Source organism: Struthio camelus, chromosome Z, assembly GCF_040807025.1.
Source record: "Struthio camelus isolate bStrCam1 chromosome Z, bStrCam1.hap1, whole genome shotgun sequence".
In the NCBI taxonomy this organism is placed as follows: Eukaryota; Metazoa; Chordata; class Aves; order Struthioniformes; family Struthionidae; genus Struthio; species Struthio camelus.
In genome coordinates, this window is record NC_090982.1 from 61,682,645 (window position 1) to 61,704,201 (window position 21,557).

Genomic DNA, 21,557 nt, shown 5'->3' on the forward strand with positions numbered 1-21,557 from the left:
TACCGTATGAACATGCTTGCTTACTACTGGCAGTAGTAGTTTTTGAGCTATTAAGTTTTTCTTGCTTTCAGTGGGGAATCTCCTAAAGAAACAGAATTTGTGAGTATACAAAAACAGCATTCCAACAAATGGAAAAATGATGGGTCCCAGACCAAAAAGATATAGCTAAAGTAGTAAATAATATCCAGTAAATTTAAGTACATGACATTAAGTTAGAGTTACTTAAAAAGCCCAAAGATTAGAAAGTGATGCAATTCATAATTCAAGAATCATAACCAATGTCTTTGCCTACTTTAATTCACACTGAAAGCAGGCATGCTGACATCTCCCATCCACACTCCAAAGATAAGAGCAAAAAGCATTATCACAAAGCTTTATCTGCCCTAGCCATATCGCTCATTATGATTTTGTACCAACCTTTCTCTAGTTTCCTTCACTAGCCCCCTCCTAAAAGTGATACTGTCTTCCAGACACTCACTTCATCTTTCCCTTTCTCGAATCTTTCTCAAAGGGTTATCCAGTCACTAGTGTTCCACTAATGAAACTAAACAGAAACTTACCCTGTCTCTTTTCTGATGGCTTGACTTACCAAAAAAAAAATAGTTGACTTTGACCTCCTAAAACGTAAATGTAAGGTCTCATATTCAGAGTGTGAAATTAAAAATTCCCAGCCTGGAGCGCTGAAAAATGCCAGGTGAATATCAGATGAATTGAAAAAGTAGAAAGTTATTTCTTCTAGACTAGAGGGAATATTCCAACCAATTACGATAAGCTGCAGAATCTCAATAGAAATATGCCTTTAAGAGAGAAGCACATTTAAGCTCTAATACTGAAATAACCTGTGCATACTGATGCCAGTTTAGCAAGGCAGAAGTTTCCAGTGGAGCTTAAAGCGTGCTTTGACAAAGTCCCAGTCCAACATAAATGTTGCTTCTGAAGGCAACATAGACAATACTCTATTGAAATCAAAGGATCGTTTCTTCACTGGACTCAGAGGTGACTCCTTAGTTCCACAGTACACAACTGGAGTAAACAAGGAACAGGTCAAGCCTGGAGAAAGATGCTGAGACTCCAGACAATCTAGTGCTTTGTGTGGTCTGTTCCCAAATATGCCACTCCCAGACATGAAACTGAAAACACTCTGAAAACGAAAATAACCACCAAAAAAGACACAAGGCAAATGAAATATTCATATTTACGAACAACGCAAAACCCCTTCACTCTGAAGCACGTGCTTATGACCAGAGTAAGCAATACTGGGATCAGGACAGAAAAGAAATGAAAGGTTCTTACTCTGTTATTAAATTCAATTTTAAAGATGTGCATCTCTTGCCATTGTCAAACTGCACCAAACTCTAGCACTACACAAATAATAAATGTCTATGGCTTTGTCCAGCCATATTCTGTGCTGCACCCTACAAGAGATACAGCCTTAGTCTATCTTTCTGCCTTGAGCTCTGGCATCAGCAGCATAAATAAGAACAACTCAAGGGCTGCACTATATTAAGCCCTGTATTAGAAACAGTACCCCTCCACGTACAGAGGCTAATGAAGTGGCCCAGGACACTTGAAGCTGTAATTAGGTATGTATTATCATAGAATTGATAATAGCCCCTGGGCTCCTCCACAGAACAGCACAGAACAACTCAGATGAACAGGGCTGCAGTGGCTGCTCCCTGCTCTGGCTCCCATGTGCTCTCCCCTTCCCAAACTCATCCTACGGGGAATTGAGGGAAGAGTCCTTAAATGTCCCCTGCACACAGGGGACTACACTGGGGATGCCATTCTGTTCCTATTTCTTCTTTGTAAACGCTGATCTCTGAAACGAGCTAGAGGAGGGAGGAACTTGGCATCCAGGCACCTAACGCACCCTGTGGTGCCAGTCCTCTGGCTGCACACCAGGACAAGGCATCCATGTGCGCTACCTGTGCAGCCTGGCCCCTTTGGCAGGGAAGGCACAACAGGGGTCCAACGGGGGCTGCAGAGCTCCTTGGCAGGCTCCAGCTCCAACTGACCACCAGAGTGGGACTGCAAGGGTGCTAGGGAGCACACAGACCTGCCACACACATTGCTGCTAAAGTCTGCCAGGCCACACGAGGTGGGGCCCAAGCAACTCGCAGCCCTGCCAGGCAGTATCATAGAGCAGATATTTCAGAGGAAGGTGAACAAGGAGCTTTTGGCTCACAACACTTCGGATTTAATCCGTTTTCATTCGTGTATAGTTTAAAACTGATTTTTACTACTCTTGTACTCTTGCTTACTTCCCACCCTTGTTATCTAGATCCTATTTCCATCAAGTTCAGTGAAACCTTCACCACTAAACTCAACAGCTCCACCTTCACAACCACAACCACGTTTCCTGTTGCAAAGTAGTGTATACTGGCTTTGTATTCGAGCTTGGCCCCTGTCATGCCCAATCTTAACAGCTGTAATACCTTGTAACACCTGACACTCAGAACTAATGACTTGCTTTTTTAGTTCAAGTTATAGATGTCTGCTTTTTTCAAGCTGATCTCCTCCCACAACTGCCCTGCCTTTCCAGAGGCAGCCTAAGTTACTTAGAAAAGCAGTAGGGGAGCTGTACTTTATGAGAACTGCATTGCTTTCATTTAGCCATAGAGATAGCTAGACTAGAGGCACATATAGATCAAGCAACATGCATAAGGTAATAATAATCAAAGTTCAGGCTCTGGTTCCCAGATCTGTACCCCAAGATAAGGTAGAACAGAGAAATGAAAAGCAGGATTTGCAAAAATACTCAGCATGGAGAAAATTCTGCTCCGTCTCCTGGTGATGAGTCACATAGATACTGGGGAGAAAAAGGAGAGAGCTGATAAAATAGAAGTAAAACTCCTGCTGTCTTTTTAGCAGAAGAGAAGATAAATTGAGCATGAACATCTCTGAGTATCTCCCCCTTCCCATTGGAAAAAAAGTACTACTGGAAAGGCTTTTACGTGCTAAACGAGCTCCTTCCTAACAAACAGCTATGGTGGTTGCTCACCATATTAGGCTTGGCTCCTGTTTATTCTTTTAGCGCTAGAAAATGAAAATGACTGTCTGATCACATTGTCGGACCCAGTGGACCAAGGCGATAAGAGACAAAAACCCCAAACAGACTTGATTTTGGCTGCCTTACTTGTCTGCTGTCATGCTGAGTAACCTCAAGAGCTGTGTGCGTGATGCATGTTGTAAGCCGATCACCCCCACGGGGATGCATTTGGGCTGCCAGCCACAGAAGCCGCACACCTGCCCTTCCAGTGCGGCACCGGCCTCGGGGAGCCCTCCCAGCATGGTTCCTGGGCCAGAGGGGAGCGTCAGCATGTAAAGGGGTCACTGAAGAGACACCAGAGCAGCTTTTCCCTTCCAGCCAAACCTCCTGTCACATCTCAGTCAGTGAAAACTGTGTCATGCTTCCAAGTGCCGCTGAGGAAAGCAGGACTGATCAAACAAAGGAATAAACCAACTGAGACATGGTGGGCTTAATTCTGACTTTGCCCGCATGCAGCAGCGACTCCAACATCACACCACCGTCAGGTTTGTTCAAGCAGCGTTGCCAGATCTTGCCAAAGAAAGTAACACAGGAAAACAGTATTGATGTGCTCTGCGTCCACACGGCAGCCCTGCTGCACCAAAAACGTCCATCCAAGGCACTCTCAAGCTTTGGGACCTTTGTTCTCTTCTGCTGAGCTGGCTAGATTTTATAGATCACAGTGGGGTTAATGAGCTCTGTTAGGCAACTTCAAAACACACAGAATAAAGCCGTAAGCCTACAGGGTAACCTCTCCTCCAGGGCCGAGAAAGACCTGGGGGAAGCAAAGACCTCAGCAACCAACTTCTGAGAAGAGGAAATCTGATTTGGGCACAGTGATGAATACAGAAAATTCCTTCCTTTCTACATTGCTACCCTCAGGGAGACATACACACCTGGCTTTCTTCAGAAGGGATAAACTGAGGGTGGATGTGGGGGATGGTTTGCGTTGGTTTAGTCTGCATTGCTGCAGAAACTTGAAACTTGCTTGGTGAATTGTATTCCCTAATCAAGTTATGATGTGTTGCCTAATGCTCGCATTTACCTACAGCCGTAGCAGTGATGCAGGAAAGCTGTGGGGCATTTTTGCACTTTCCCTTGCATATGGCCATATGGTTGATCTGGCACCTAGAAAAACTCTGATAAGCCTCCAAGAGATTGAGCTGGGAGGTGGAGTGGAAGAGCCGTCCTGTAACTCCTCACTTTCTGCTCCTCACCCTCCTTGTGTGAAGGGTACACAAGGAATTAGGTAGCATGTGCAAGCACAGCTGCTACACTACTTCTCAGGGTCCTTCCATGAAAGTGGGACTAGCAACTGTCTTAAGACCAGTTTGACTCAGTGCTGTATCCACGAGGTGGCACAAAACAGGCTTTGATTTCTTTTGCTTGCAGGGTCTATCACCATGTACTTCATGAGTTCTTCTTTTCTTGTTAGGCTCTGTAGGGCTTTACACTGGGGTCTTGAGGGCTCAAATTTACAAACACTCAACCATTTTCAAGGGCACTCATGCACACCCAGGGGAACTGTACCCTGCATGTAGGCTCATTACATCACTGCTCTTTGTTACTGTTAACCAAGGTCCACCAGAGACAAGTTTTGTCAGATACAGATATTAATATTCCTGCACTAGGGGGCCTGAACTCTGCACCATGCCAGAATGTCGTGGTATCCGCTGACCTTGTCAATGCCTCTATGAAGAAATCATAATCTTCCTTTGCAGCAAGTCCATAAAAAGGATGACAAGAAGCAGTGGAGGCAACAGCAGAATTACATGGCTTGAGAGGAACTGGGCACAGCTACACTAGCTTGTCTGCTCCATGACACCACGCCTCATAAAGCACCTACGACTGGTTCCCAGCCAGGCTGAGGTAGAAGCCGGTAGAACAGCCACACCATTTAATTTGTGGCAACAAACAAGTTAGAAGCATTAGGCTCCCCAGCTAGTCGGAGGACATGCGACGCGCCACTAGACGGGCGTCCGGGATTCTTTCGGATTCCGGGGTTAGTTGCACTGAACTCGAGAGATCATCTTTTGTCAGATGTAAGAATTTATTAGATCTAAGCGGTTCTACACATATGACGGACACTGGACAACACTAAACCATCAACAGCAGACAATCTACAAGCATAACAAAGCTAAGAAGTATAGTAAAGAATTAAAAACAGAACAGACTACACATATCAGAGCTCTATGGTTAAGCCACGGAAGCACAGTACAATGACTGCTCTCGGATGCACGGTATAATGACCGCTCTCGCCCTTTCCTTGTCCTTATGGGCCACCCCTCCGGTATAGTTTTCCCCGGATTGTTCTCACCACGCTCGAGCTGCGCCAAGAGGATTCAGGTTCTCTCTGGCAGTTGGCATCAGGGGCGTCCCCGCTGCCGGGTGGGTTGTCGGGTCCGCAGGCCAGCTGACGGTGAGTCCGAGTCCACACAGAGGCATGTGGCTTACTTCCTTTTATCCTTCCCCGGCTTAGTTCATTAATCAGCGCCAGACCCCAGACCGTAGCTGGACAACGGAACAGATGGTCTCAGGTGATAACAGTATGGATGCCAACAGGATGGTCAACAGGATGCTTAGCAGTGCATTCAGCAGTTATCAATCAGTGCGCATGTTTAACAGTTGCACGTTTAACAGCTGTCAGTGCGCACAGTCAGCAGCTGTCAGTGCGCACATTCAGCAGCTGTCAGTACGAAATTCCAAGGTACCTAGATGCTTACAGTGTGAGTCTGCGGTGTCACTTCTCCTTTGCTGACTCGGTTTGCTCTGCACTCATGAGGCTCTGCCCTCATGCAGCTACGGCAACCCCGCAGTGCGGTGGCTCTGGCCGTGGTGCACCCGGGGTTCCTAAACTCTTGGGGAGCACCCCAGAGCAAACCCCACTTCTACGGGCCGTACCATCCTGAGTCCCACGCTTGCCTGTGTGGCGCCTATCAGGACATCCCTCCAGAAGCGATTCTGAGAGTTTTATATCATGTGAAGCCTTTTCGTGTAACCTAACATTGTGGGTTTTGTAGCTAGAGTCACAGAAACTGGCTTTGCTAATTACTAGAAAAAACACCTGCAATTTCTGATCTTCACATATTCTAACTGCGTTCTGTTCCCATCTCTTCTCAACCCATTTGCCTGCACATGAGTTACAAGACATGCTACCACTTCACTCAACAGTGAACAGAAAATTTAAAAACCAAACAGCAATGAAATATCACCCTAACGTAATTCTTATTACCAAAATTTATGGATAACACACATAACAGGAGATATTGCCTTGCTCACTGGAAAAACAGGCCACACATCAGACCACAATACAATGGTATCACTGAAGAGCTCAGGGTACAGTGCAGAAAATACTGAGAATCAGGCCAAGCCCAATGTTTTCCTGTCTTGCATTACTATAAGAAAAGCCACAATGAAAGAGAAGCACAGATTTAGAAAAGGGGAAACCCTCTTGAGATCTACTGAGTATTAGGATTTGACATAACAAAACTGGTGTGTGACCTGATGAGAAGGCATACACATATTTGTAATGATTTGAGTGGGAATCTAATGTGCATCTGGAGCATTTCTGTCAATAGAAATGAACCATTCCAGACTACTGTCTCTCATCAGTTCCTTTTGCTCCTGGTTGCTAGCAAGTACCATGTTTCCTGCAATGAGTTAGTGCAGAAGCTCCACCAAACGTGTTTTGGTTTAACCTGGCCACTGCCCAGAAAAGACCAACTTTCTGTTGGATCCCAGGGTAGGATTTAGTCTGCTTGACCTAGCAAAGCTGTCTTCCTAAAGTGAACACCTATCTTCCCTGCATAGAGAGTGACAACACACAGGTATTTTTAAGGCTTTGAAAGGGAAACTATGCCTGTCTAAGATTAGCCATCTAAATAGAATCCAGTAATCCTAAATGTTTTGATTTGGCTAATTTGGTTGTTAAGCCAAATGGGTCCAGATTTGGAGGATGGCTTTTATTTCTGGATAGCGGTACAGCAAAACAATACAGAACTGTCCCAGAACTGATTGCCCTGTTTTGCACTACAATGCAACACTGGATATTTCTAAAAGAATTCAAAAGCAGATGGAGCCCCACCTTCTTGGATGCAGAGAACCCTCTGGCTACAGAATTGTTCTGTGTCTGCGGTGTCAGTGCACTTGGGAATGGATTGCAGAAGGCATTGTCAAGTACTCCGAACACTTCAGCAATACAAACTATTCATAATAATGGCTGATTTACCTTTCTAACTAACGTAACAGCCTAGGAACCATGAAGATTTCTCTGTGTACCTCTCTGACCAACACAGATACTTGAATAGTCTTACTGAGGGGAAAAGCCTCAGCAATTACACCATTTACTGTCCAAGCATAATAGAGCTATAATATTTCATTTTCTTTTATTTTCAAAGAACACAAATTTACCTCCCTCCATCCTCAGAAGAACCGGCATGGCAGGTTTAGGTTAGCTCTCTTCCCCCAAATCTACTTGAAGGCTTGTGTAGCTGCTTCAGGAAAAAGGTACTAGGACTAGACCAAGGTCACACTGCTTCTCACCCAAGAAGGGAAAAAGCAGTGGAAAGGGGATTGTGGAGAGTTAATCTTGCTGTTGCTTTGCCATTAGCTGTGAGAGAGATTGGAAAAATGAGTGCTGCCACGGGGAGGAGGAAGCTCTGTACACCCCAACCCTTCTCTAGGCAAAAGCAACACCACTAGCCCAGTTTCCCAATGATCTGGGATAGACAAAAATGAGGCCATGCCAATTTGCTACCCAGAGCCATTGCTTTCTTTTCCTTTTGCTACAGCTAGCTCTGTTTTCTCACACACTCTGGTCACTGATGCAGATAGTGCTATAAAGTACAAGGTTCCAGTGCTGTAGTACTTCTTCATCTGATTTAATTCCATCAGTGTGTATGCACCTAGCCACAGGCTAAACGTCAAAAATCCTCACTCTCCACTCTGGCTGATTTCCACCTGCCTTGTGCCTTCCACCTGCCTATATGAAACCAGTGTAAATGCAAATCAGCATGCTGCTAAACAAAGAGGCCTGTCAACAAAGGGTCAAATTCAGCAGACGCTTTCTGCTCACTTTAACGGCATCCCACTGACTAAAGCCATTGAGCGAGAAGGATTTTGTTGTACTTGTTCCTTTGACCAATTAATGTTAATATGATGGCTTTCAGCAGAAGTCAGACAGGACCTCAGGGAGGCAGCTAAATGCAGAACTCCTTTGAGCATGGAGACCACTGCAATTGCAGCCCTTAACAAAATGCTTAGTATATTCAAAGTGTTTTAAGTAATTAGTATTTTCCCCATTGACAATTGCCTGTGAATGAGTATAATAATGAACTTTGTTCCTGGTAAAGAGTTGAAAAGCATTTCAGAAGTTTATGACTGTGTAATCAGGCAGACAGAAATGCAAGTTCTTGAGGCTGAAAATTTATATGCCCTAATATTCTATGTCCCTGCCTGGATCCAGTACCCTCTTGGGTAATGCAAGCAGCCAGCATAAACTCTAACCTCAGTGACGCACCAAGACAGGGGTTCCAAATTCTTGATATTACTCGTGATCCTTTTTTTCTAGATGTCCAAAAGGACTTCAGAGGAAGGTTATTTCCTATGCAGCAGTTGCAGACAAGTCCATGAAACATCTGACTGGAAAACAATTTGTCTACCCTACTCACAGCTGATCAATTGCAACCTGTAGCTACATCTCCACAGACAGAACTACTCACATTCACACAAAAGGCTTAAATTTCATGTTCTGTCAAATGGACAGCCTGAGCTTTTAATAGGAAATAAGCTACAAATGTCCTCAGTGATAATCTAATCTATTGATTTTTTCCTTCTGCATTTTCTCATATAATATGTTATAACACTCTACTTGATTCTCATTAGTTCTCAGTATTCCTACTACCTATACATACATCCCCCCACACACTCTGAACAATAAATTCCTTGAAAGCACTGAAAAGAATGTTTTGTGATTTTCACACTCTTGTACACATCAGGAGATGACGAATTTTCCAAGGAATTTAGTATGTACTTCATGTCCTTGGAAATGAATGAGCTTACAATCCAACAGCTGCATTTTGTGCTCCTTATTCTTTTAAGCAGTTCTTCTCCATAAAATTAACTTCTCTAGGCCAAGTTCTTATCTACAGCAGTGTGAAAACAGAGCAGATGCACTAAAGCGAAAAGAGCTACTGCAGATTTACTTTGATGTAAAATACACCCTGAATCACCAGTTTCTCTTGAGCTAATTCACAAGTAAAGCCTACTCATGTCCACAAGACCCACAAGACCATGCATTAAACTATTATTGGACAAGCAGCAACAACACTCTAGCAGGAAAACATTTGCTAGGAAGAGAGGACACAGCCACAGCAACAGGAGTTTATAGACGTTTTGCCAGGTAATGACAATCTTTTGCAGGTTCTGGCAGATTTACTTTTATCATCTGAGGAGATGATCGGGGCTTCACGGAAGAAATGTTTTATGGGATTTAACGACATGAGGAAGGGGGTTTCTGGGAACTGGGACACAGTGAAAGCAGATGTGAAGAAAGAAGGAAAAGGAATAGTTGAGTGTTTTTGACACACTGGAGAAGAGAAAAGCAAAAAGGAACAAGGGCACAGGGCTTTGTGGATATGGGTTGTGCAGGACCAGCAAAAGGAGGGCAAAGAAGCAGATTCTGAACGCTGGTCTCCCAGCTGTCAGAAAGCCTCCCAGCATTTCATATGGGCTATGGTATTTCCTTTAATAGCCCCAGCACAGGGACATTTTGGAATCCTGAAGGGGGGGACGTAGGAGTGGCAAAAGTACTGAGCTCTCCCTTTTGTCTGGGCTGTCTGTAAGCAGCTGGGCCAGGTTGTTGTGACCTGGAACAACCCAGAAGGGCATGAAGTGACATGCCCTGCCTAGTTACTGAGTCAAATTCTGCTATTACAGTCAGGGTAATTTGACTAAATTCATTTCAAGCGTTCTTAAATTTATACGTCTTGTTCTTATTTTTTAAAAACAAGTTTTCAAAATTCCCAGTGAAAACTCTGGAAGTATCAAAGGGACATCCCAAAGATCAAATCTAGGCCATGTCCTAAGGCAAGACTGGAAAGGATGAGTTCATTCATTTCTGAGCAACCTACCACAAAATGCTCTGCCTCATGACCACTCCAATAAAATGGAAAAAAGTTGGCCAGATGCTGTCATTAATATGCATTTTGTACTCATGAAAGGGTGTACGTAAGGACAGGCAGAAATAAGACATGCCTTGAGCAGAGCCCAAAGAGAAGGGCACAAATTGTATGTGCTGTTTGTAATTTTTTTTTTGAAAGGTAAAATCAGCGTAATTACCTGTAAATCAGCAGAGCAAACACAAACCCTTTCATTAGAATATATATTGTATGTGTCTGTGTATGCATACAAATGTGCATTTATACATGTAAATATATAAATATACCTATATACACACACACACACACATATATATATGTACACACACTTATACAGAGATATTGTGTTTGTTCTCTCTAGCACAGTGAACTACTAGAGGCAGCAAGACTAAATTCCATCTCCAGTGAGGTGACTGGACGCAAAGTCCTGCAGCATAAACGTAACATACTTTGAACCCAATGTTGGCTGGAACAGAAACCCGAAGATCTCCTTGTAGTAGTCAATATAGAACAGTCTCTCATACACTGCTCACCACGCACCAGTGACAACTTGCCAAGTACTGGAGTCCAGCAAGCAGCGAGGAATGGCAGAACTTCCTGCCACACAAACAACCATTTACCGGACTATTCTCAGAAACAAAGAATTTTCTGTTTTCCCTAAAACTGTTAGAGCTCCCTTCCTAGTAAGATTTCTCAGAGAGTAGTCTCATTAACATAGAAGCAATACTGGCAACAATTACTATAGAAAAAAGGAGAGGCCTGTGGTTACACAAGACAGTCCTCGTGGCCTCAGTCATATTTCCTCCATCCAGAACATATCAGGCTGTTTCACTGTTTGAGAGTACCCTTGCAAGAAAACATAAACCTATGCAAACTTTCTTGTTTACCAGGAGGTTGCTAATCTTCAAAGAGCACGAGGGTTTTCTGTTATGGCATTTCTTTGTAAAGGTATCTATCTGATATTTATATTCATTCTTCCTCCTCAGACCGCAATGCAAACTCCCACTCTTATCTCTTTCCGTGGGTTTTAGCCTTGGAGCTTACCCAGCCTTGCACAACACAGAGCTGGTGCAAAGTGAAAGGAAGTTCTGCAAAGCAACCAGAAAGCAATCACATCTTTGTGGAGTCAGCTTCCTGCTCATCTGCACTCCAGCTCCCAAGAGGACAAGGTAACCAAGAGTCAGTAGTCATCTGGGGTGAGGAAGAAGACGCACTGCCAGAGTGGCCAGGGCTTTGCCTTGGGGAAGTCCTCTAGGAGGTTCATCCAAGGGCTTCAGTAGCCTTTCACTCAGCATGCAGTCTGTGACCCTGTCACGCACAACTCAGGAGCAGCACCACTGCCTTCACAGGCCAAAGGATACAGTTTTCAATCACATGCATCAGCCTGACTGTGATTTCAAAACAAACTACTTCCACCCATCTAGTTAGGGTTTCTCCATTGCCCTTGAGACTCTTTGGTAATATCCACACAACTGAAAAGGAGAGACTACTCATAGCAACACAGGCTTAGGATTTTCTGTGATTTTCTTCTCCAGCGTATAAGTTTTTTAACATGTTCTCAGGTGTATAACACATCCCTGCAATGAGATTAACTCCCAAAGTTCAAACCAAAGCCTCTTTGCCTCCTCTTTTCTACTTTATTGCCTGTGCTACTTTCTTCAGAAAACACTCTTCACCTTACAATATGCACACAGTCTAGCCTCCCAGTTCCTGCAGCCAGCTCCAAGGTAAAACCAAACTCCTCTGAAAAAACGAACACTACTTTACCAAAAACACACAACGAGAACAGGAGGCTAAATCCTGCAATACTACAACTCTTGCTAAGGTACTTCTGAGCACCTTCATCTATTCAGATAATTAAAAGGCCAGTATTTGAAGCTGTGAGAAATAAGCAGCCTATTAAAGGAGCTGAGCTACCTGAAGTCAGTCTCATGGGGTATATGCAGAAGCATCCCCTTTACTCTGCAGGTTTGCAGTGTCCAACCCATTCGACTCCCCCCTCGCCTGCCTCTAGGCCTCTGCCAGAGGAACTGCACCACCCTGGCACTTGCTTGGAGATCCAGAGACAGAACCACTTGCATCCCTCCAGAAGACAGCATCCTTAACATTAACATCGATCTCCTTTCCTGTCTTCCCTCTTATCGTTCTTCTGCTGTGGCTCCTACAAAACATTATCTTTATTTAGAGCCAAATTTGACAGGTAAAGGAGGTATAAAACACAGACAAGAAAAGCAGCATTGTTTTGCTCATGGGAAAACAAACATGGAGAACTTTTTTTCCTAAAGCCAACATTCTGTCCCAATAAATGGTAACATTTCTATGGATATTAGGAAAAAAAAACCCACTGTCTTTAAATTCTACAGCAGGATATTCTGCTACTTATTCTACAGGATTCTTTCACCTACCATTCAGAAAAACCATTTCATGGCAAATCCTAAAGGATTTTTCTGTATGAAGTTACATGCACAAGTTCTGGTCTCTTGATATTCTCAAGCACCCTACACAGTCTGAGCCACTTTCTCTGGGGAGCAACAAATCAGTGCCCATTAAAACGTGACCTTTTGGTTCCATTGTCAACAAGCAAAGGCAACTGTCTGCAATACGACAAGGGGAACCCTTGCCAACAAACTGGATTTCTGGATAGCAACAAACATCACTCACTGCTAAAGGTTATAAGAAACAAAGCCACAGGCTGCTGGACACCAATTTATGAAAATACAGTACAACTCCAACTGCAGAGTGCAAAATTGGACTTCCTCAATTTCTACAGAGGCACCAATCATTCTCTAACATGTTGCTTATGTGCATGCAACTCAAATAACTTTACCCTTTTCTTTAGTTTTATCCTATCCCTATCCCTTTTCTGTTACCAGTTTTGCTATTACTTTCCTACCTTTGACCTGCCTGTTCTCGCCCAAAATGACCTAGTTCTGAGCTTTGAATCATTTTCTTGCAGATATTAGCTTGCTTGAATCTCGTTCATCTCCTAAACATGCTCTATCCCCTTCCTCCCCCTGGTTATTCAGTTAAGCACAGCCTTAACTTAACATCATTTGAGTAGCTTTTTAGCTGAACTGAGCAACACCTTCCATGGTGTTTTTACTCTCACCACTGATCACGCCTTTTCTATTCGATGCATCATACAACATGTCACTTACTGTTACTACTACTGGTAACAGGACACCAGATTGCTTTTAACAGCTATCTCTGTGAAAAATGTGAAATATCATTCATGCTCAAGTGGTGAACGGGTTTCTGGATTGGGAAAGATGAGGGGAGTTGTTACAAATTTCTGGAATTAAATCCTCATGTCATTTGACAGAAATCTTAGTGATTATAAATGTGTGTGACTGGCTGGCCCATATTACAGCACCCTGTTCTAATTTTAATGTATTTTTTCATTAAATTAATCATATCTTTGATACCTCTGTCCTGGTAGGATGATGAACTGTTTCATTTGTTAGAAGTCCGAATTACTATGGGTTGGATTACACAGAATTGGAAGATTTTCCTAGGCCAGTAGCTTTCTCTGCAAACAAAAGTGTCCTGAAAATGCTCTAATCAATATTTTAATAGCTTTTGTATGAAACAAATGGATGTTAAAAGCAGGATCTTAATATCTGTTTATACAATGGCTAATGCAATTCAGCAGCAGGGGTCACATATTGCTCCCAGCTTCCAGGGCTGCAGTCACTCCACCTTGCCTACACAAAAAGCCCAATGCACCTCTGATTTTCCCACTGACAGAGGCAGACCACACAGGTTTCTCTCCCCTGTGCACCCTGGACTGTGAGTCGTGTATTGTATTGTATCAGTATTTGAACAAAAAATGTCCCAGAAATAACCAAGTATTACAAGGATACTGGTTGGGAATTCATCAGGTTGTACCTCTTTCCCGCAAGCCAATACTACGCTAAAGAAGATGCAGCAGAGCTCCAGTTGCTCAGCTGAGAAAATCAAAGATGTCAGTACCTGCGCTCATTACAGATCCCACACTTTTCTCTCGCAGGAGTATGAGGAAAGCCTTAATGTAGTTCCCGGAGACTACAGAGTTAAGAAAGGTTGAGATCAATACTCCAACTGTGGAGGAAAATGAGAAAATAAACTTTATACGAATTGTAGTTTTGTCCCTATGGTTACAATTTTTATGCTTTGCTTAAGGGATAGCATATTACTGTACAGAAATCTGCAGGAGGCGCTGTGAGTGCGTTACTCTGAACTTGGAGACAGCAAGCTTTGGCGAAGTGTAAAAGCTCAAGTCCATGGTGCAAAACCCTACAAAACATCAACCCTGTATTAATCACTAAGGTGACTGACACGCAAATGGACAACTTGACATCTCTGACTCCTTTTGCGGGGAAGCTGCTATGACAAGAACTGCTACCACCTTTAACACAAACCATCATCTGCGTATCACCGTGCAAACAGTGCAGATGCTTCGTGCAAGTCGCTTACATTCACCATTCAGAAACACTGCCTTGCGTGCCCAACACCACTTGTTTGCCCTTGCACTGTCACTCACAAAAACAAAGGCAGTGATTTTGTTAAAAGGAAGACCATATTTCTGAATGGCTTCTATCACCGACTGACTCACTGTTTTGAAGGTCACTATTTGAAGAGACTACTAAATGAGATTTAGGTACCAAATCTCCTCCTGGAGTCCTCACGAACCATCAGCAAAAGAATAAAAATCATTACTCCAACACTGAGAAAACAGTGACCTTCATTTGTCTTCTGTGATAAGGCCGAGCTACTATAAGTCAGTAAACTTCTGCCCTATGACGCACTTGTTCTATTGCTGCTCTAGAAGTCAACCAACTCACTGTATTTTAGTTTTCTTTCTTACCACAAATTCGACTGCTTGCAGCTTCTGATCACACAAAGTCCCCTGAAGACTGTGTGTCACAGCTTCCTCCTTGTGCGAAAATCACAGCAACATTACACACAGAACACAGGTCAGCAATTTTCAGGAATTGGATCTTTCTGGTATTTTTCACTTCTCCTTACTGTTCTACATAAGTGATACGTATCACTTTGCCTGCACTTGAAGCAGCAAGTTCTTCAAAAATCATTTTCGCCTCCGTTGCATCACTCCCTGGCACTGTGACAAATGTTGCTGCCTGAACGACAGGGCTGCACCCTATGTGCTCACAGCAGCTAACCGGTAACTTTGCTGCGTGAGGAGCCACTTGATATCCACACCCACAAAGCATACATTATTAAGCAATTAAAGATCCATTCAATATGATGAATACTACATTAATTGGAAAGAGATCACTGTATCGCAGTTCAAGATTTCTAGGCATACTGTTTCTTACATGAGAAAAAGGAGTGCTGACCACAGACATTACCTGAGGAATGCCAAGAGCTCAAGGAATCTACCCCAATATGGATGTTACATGACAAACTGATTTTTACAGTGGGATGAAACGTATGCAAGTGATAGCTATGTGAACACAGAATGAAAATAACTGCAAATGTAAAAGGAAGGAATACAGATCTTTCAAATCAAGAGCAAAGGTGATCTTAAAGAAGCACTAATAGGGAAATTCCCTATTGGGCAGAAATCTTACTAAATTTACCCAAGCTTTACCAAGGCATATTTGCAAACATGAACCACTACATTCAGAGGAGCGCAATCATGGGGCCAGATGAGTCATTTATTATCTTAATTAATAATATATTTAACTGCATATGACCACATCATCTTAGTAAGATAAAAATTATGGTAGCCCTTTGTTTGTGGAAAGCCCCAGCTCAGGTCTTTCTTTCACCTCTGACATTTTCTGATCATCTGGTATTTGTTAGCCTAACATTACATTGACCTAGGCTCCCTGTAATATTTACTTACATATGCTAAACTACTTTTTATACTTTTAAACTATTCTCCCTTTAATGGTTATCATATACTAATCCCTGTATTATCTTATGTTAACTACAACACTTAGGCCTAATAAAACTGTTAGGATTAAATGATAGCTCTTACCCGCAAGTATTCCAAAATGTGGATCTGTGACTCTAAGAACAAATAAGGCCCATTTTAGTATCAATTTATACTGGAAAGAAATGGTAAGTTTTGGTCCAAATGAAGTGTTTCGGCATTCCAAATGAGGGTGACTCAGAATCCCTTGCTCTGCAAAAAGCTCACTACTTTTTCTGTACTGCGATAATAGCATTGACTTCGTTTATGTTGAGACACTCCTATTCAGAAATGGTCTAAACCACAGCATTGTTATTTTTCTAAATTATTCTCTATCCTAAACTGCTCCTCATTGTTCCAATGCACTGCTAAATATTCTTCCTCTTCCACTGCGACGCGCCACTAGAGGGGCGTCCGGGATTCTTTCGGATTCCGGGGTTAGTTGCACTGAACTCGAGAGATCATCTTTTGTCAGATGTAAGAATTTATTAGATCTAAGCGGTTCTACACATATGACGGACACTGGACAACACTAAACCATCAACAGCAGACAATCTACAAGCATAACAAAGCTAAGAAGTATAGTAAAGAATTAAAAACAGAACAGACTACACATATCAGAGCTCTATGGTTAAGCCACGGAAGCACAGTACAATGACTGCTCTCGGATGCACGGTATAATGACCGCTCTCGCCCTTTCCTTGTCCTTATGGGCCACCCCTCCGGTATAGTTTTCCCCGGATTGTTCTCACCACGCTCGAGCTGCGCCAAGAGGATTCAGGTTCTCTCTGGCAGTTGGCATCAGGGGCGTCCCCGCTGCCGGGTGGGTTGTCGGGTCCGCAGGCCAGCTGACGGTGAGTCCGAGTCCACACAGAGGCATGTGGCTTACTTCCTTTTATCCTTCCCCGGCTTAGTTCATTAATCAGCGCCAGACCCCAGACCGTAGCTGGACAACGGAACAGATGGTCTCAGGTGATAACAGTATGGATGCCAACAGGATGGTCAACAGGATGCTTAGCAGTGCATTCAGCAGTTATCAATCAGTGCGCATGTTTAACAGTTGCACGTTTAACAGCTGTCAGTGCGCACAGTCAGCAGCTGTCAGTGCGCACATTCAGCAGCTGTCAGTACGAAATTCCAAGGTACCTAGATGCTTACAGTGTGAGTCTGCGGTGTCACTTCTCCTTTGCTGACTCGGTTTGCTCTGCACTCATGAGGCTCTGCCCTCATGCAGCTACGGCAACCCCGCAGTGCGGTGGCTCTGGCCGTGGTGCACCCGGGGTTCCTAAACTCTTGGGGAGCACCCCAGAGCAAACCCCACTTCTACGGGCCGTACCATCCTGAGTCCCACGCTTGCCTGTGTGGCGCCTATCATCCACTCTGGAAAAAAGTGTATTTCAATGATGTAGTCCATTACAACCATTTGAAGCAGTACAGAATGATGTTTCAGATTCTCCAGTGTTTTGGGCAAATTCAGGAATTTCGTACTTCTCTCCCCATTTCCTTTTTGTAATCTGTAAGTTTTGTTCTTACTATTGGTCCCAGAGAGAAGGAAGGTCTTCTAGAGAAATATAAGGCGTGCTTGCCCTGTAGCCAGAGGGGTAACAAATCCCTTGTCATTACAATGCACATCTGCAGAGGAACAGACAGGCTTGCTCAGTTACATGAGCAAGTCCTTGGGGAAAGGAGAGGGAACTGTACCTTTTAGCATACAAAAATACAGATAACTTTTATAAGCGTGTGTACATGAGTAAGCTGAAAGTAAGCTAATACATAAAGAGAATAAACAAATAGTCATTAGGAATTATTTTGGCCATAACTTTGTTAATTCTCTAGAGGTAGTCTCTAGAATCTGCCTGTGCCGTATCAACAGTTGTAGCCAGATTTAATGCATTTGCTTTCTTACTTGCCTTCCACGACAGATCTCGTGTTCTTGACTTCTGGTTGCCACAGATTCTAAAGCATAAAATAATGATTATTCCAGCCAAGTTCAGTCTTATTAAAGTTTGCTGCTCAGCTGCTCTGTCCTCACAAGCAGCACAAGAACAGCTCTGTGGGCTTCTTGGTCTTTGCAAGACAATTATGTAGGCTAGAAAGGAAAGAAGCACAAAGTAAACAACAGACTGGTCAAATAAGGATAGAAAGCCCCTAAGCAGGACCTATGAGATCACAGTGAAAAGAAACGTACGCATACTCACACACACATACACAAGGCATTCTTATATCCCTCTACTTATATTCATCTATATAATTGGGCAGAATACACTGAGCAGAGGTTTTTTCTTTTAATATTGTGGGAGGAAGTTGGTATAAAGCAATCAGAGAAAGATCCTCAGTGTGACCTTTCTGGGCTGATGTATGCTGCAGATATCCCCAAAGCTGATGGAGAAAGCATGATTCATTTTCATAAATTATTGAAGCAAAACAAACTTTCAGCATCCAGAAATAAATATCACATTGGTAATTGTTGTATTATTCACCATATATGTGCTGACTGAAAACCTATGTGCCAAGCAGAATTAAAATCAATGAGTCAAATGTCAGACTCATGCCAGAGAGGCAATAAGGACATACGTACACATACACAGATATACGAAATGTTTGCAGGCAGCTTACTTCCTATTAGAGCTACCATGCTTGCTTAGCATTTAATATTAGTTTGCTTTTTAAGAATTATTTATACTTTTTGTTTTAAAGGGGGCATCAAGTCTCAGAATTCAGCGTGTATTCTGAATATTCCAGTTATGTGTATGCTGGATGGGTGGAGAAGTCCAGAGTTTTAGCTTCTGTTCATATTACTTTCTTACTTGTTTTAGACCACAGGTTTGAAGAATATGACAAGGAGGTTTTCCTTCCCCACTGTCAGAAGTGGTATACATCTCAATAATACATCTTCATTTTATCACAGGGACGCAGTATCACAAAGAGGCTGCAGAGTAGAAGTTACCTAGCCACAGGTGCAGAAAAGAATACCATATATGATCAGCCAGAAAGGAATGATGGGGAAAGGAGCCAGCAGAAAATGGAATATATCTGGGGGGGGATTTGAAGAGATTATGTATGATATCAAGTTATGAATATCAAACACTATCTTGAGATTAGTTTGCATAACTCTTATTAGCACTTCTGCTCTTCAAAACATTTTGCAAACATTACCTAATCGCTGCCAATGGCATGCTACACGATATTACAACCTTATCATGACTAGACGCCTTTTCACTGAAAAAATGTTTCACCAGAACACCTAAGTTTTTCATATTCATGCAACAACAAAATAAAAAACACCCTTTTAAAACTTTTTTTTCCTTCAAAGGAAAGTCAACATGGTTGGAGAAAAAAAAATCAAAAGTCGAGTATTCTGTAGAGGAACAGTTTTGGCAGACTTTTCTTGACAAGCGTACTGGTAACTTATGCAAAGCCATATAGCAATTCAAAATCAAGCTCAGAGCTTTGCTTCCAAATCAGAGTATAATTAACATCCAACTGACAATATTTAAATAGCTTTGTCATCCAAGTAAAACTAGTTTATTTGTACTTTTAAACTTTTTTCCTTCTGCATTCTGCATCTGTGATGCCTTGTCCCTTCTTTGTCACAGTTCCACCCATGCCTTGGTTTGCTCCCGCACCTTACAGTATCCAAAAAGTAGAATTCAAGAGCTGCCTGCAATTACACCTTTATACTGATACGGGAGGGGAAAGAGAGAAAGTAATGCTGCTTAAATGATGGCTCATTTAAGCACCGTGAGGTCAACATACACAAAATGGCACTGTTTCAGCTATATTCAGGCCCTGAGATCTTGCTATTTCTTTACACACTTACCTAATAAGAAGATAAGGCCTCAGGCATGTAATTATTGCATTGGCCCAAATCTAAGATGACCTCCAATCTAAGACAAGCTGCATTTTTCAAAGTAATAAGAGTAATAATGGAAAAATAGTGACAGAAATGAAAACAACAAAATGCATATTAAAAAAATGAAAGCTTTCAGGCCCTCCTGGTCTTATATGTAATCCACAAGCAGCTCCCCACCACCTTCATGCAGAAACTCGCTTCCCTGCCTCTCCCTAGGCCTGGCTTTTCACCAGTCCCTACAACATAAGCAATCCCTCTTCATCCCTCACAACCCTCCCAGCTGGCCTCACAGAGCCCCCTCCGCTCCCACTTTAGGCAGCGCTAACACGGGGGTACAGACCTCCCGGCTCCTCTGCCCAGGGCAAGCATCCCTCCCTCCCACAAACACCCAGCAGCAGGGCCCCCAGCTCTGCCCCCAGCCCCAGAAGACACTGCTGTCTTCATAAAGTAACCCTGCTCCCAAAGCAGTACCTGCAAACAGGATTTTCTACCAATTTAATTACAAAACAAACCCTTTCATAAACGTAGGGTAATACACTTGTCAAGTCCAATGCTGCAAAACCAGGGTCTGCTTATTACTCCTGTTGCCAACATACAACAAAATCTGTTTCTGATCCATTAAATATTTCAGATATTTGCAAGCACAGAAGCGCAACACTGATTTGCTCTAGAGGCCATTCTTGACACTGGAAAACAAGGAATCAACAGCGTGATGACAGAGAATACGGCAAGAGGCCAGAGCGCACCTCTCCCGTGGCGGGGTCCCTGCAGCTGCCCCAGGAAGGAGGCTGGCCCTCGGCTCCCAGAGCGCGGGCGCGTGCTTATAAGACGACAGCCACGATTACTAGCAGAAATTACATTTTGCTTCCACGGCTTGCAGTTCACACTTCAACTGTTTCTCTTTCCTTCTGATATTTAATTACACTTTACTCTTCCTCCGAGGGGGGCTCCATGGAGCCTTGCAAAGTGGAGTTTAAAACTCTTTTTCAGGAAATAGAAAGAAATTTCTGGAACAGGAACAGCTGCTTTGCAACTGTCAAGAATTAGGCTTCTCAGAAATCCTTTCAGTATATGCCTTCTACAATTTTTAAAGTAACCTGGTGGCAGGAACGGGATTCCTGTAGAGGCAACAAACAGAAAGGAGAACCAGCTTGGAGCCTGAAGCAGGATCCCGCTGGGGAAAAAGCAGATGCTTTACACAAAGATGTATTCAGGGTGCGAGTGTGCAGCAGTGGCACCTCTTCATTAATTTCCAGTTGCAGATGTTTATTTTCTGTAATTCATGTCCTATTAAAAACCTCAGCTTGACTTTTACATTGAGCTGGCATCACTGACTGTTAAATTTCTTTCTAACTTGTAAACTGTATCTCTGAGTAGGGGTGTTGTTCCAGGAGGCTGTGACATGCAGGCTGGTCCTGGCATGTTATTAGTGGAAAGATAGGGTACCTAGCAGCTTCTCCAAGGTCGTGTGGGACTTTTGAAGACTGGAAGGTTGACTCCTGGGGGGTTGTATAGCCCCTGAAGCCAAATCACCTTCTGATACTATATAAAACCAGACAAACCTTAACTGATGAGCAGGCATTTGCCTCATCCCTAAGT

The 21,557-nt window shown here is 43.1% G+C and overlaps 1 protein-coding gene across 9 annotated transcripts in view; it reads right to left on the reverse strand.

The window, feature by feature from the left end:
- LOC104152936 (glucosaminyl (N-acetyl) transferase 4) overlaps positions 1 to 21,557 on the reverse strand; it is a 63,501-nt gene that overhangs the window by 16,955 nt on the left and 24,989 nt on the right. For 2 of the 9 annotated variants that reach the window (XR_011138074.1, XR_011138076.1), the window contains exons 8-9: positions 18,913 to 19,052; positions 16,553 to 18,194 (exon numbers count right to left, since the gene is read on the reverse strand). The exons of 4 other annotated variants lie outside the window; for them this stretch is intronic. The gene's annotated coding sequence lies outside the window, so the exon portion shown is untranslated. Of the gene's footprint in view, positions 1 to 16,552; positions 18,195 to 18,912; positions 19,053 to 21,557 lie in introns of those variants that run through there. 3 more of the 9 variants (XR_011138082.1, XR_011138075.1, XM_068928858.1) reach the window with 3 other exon arrangements.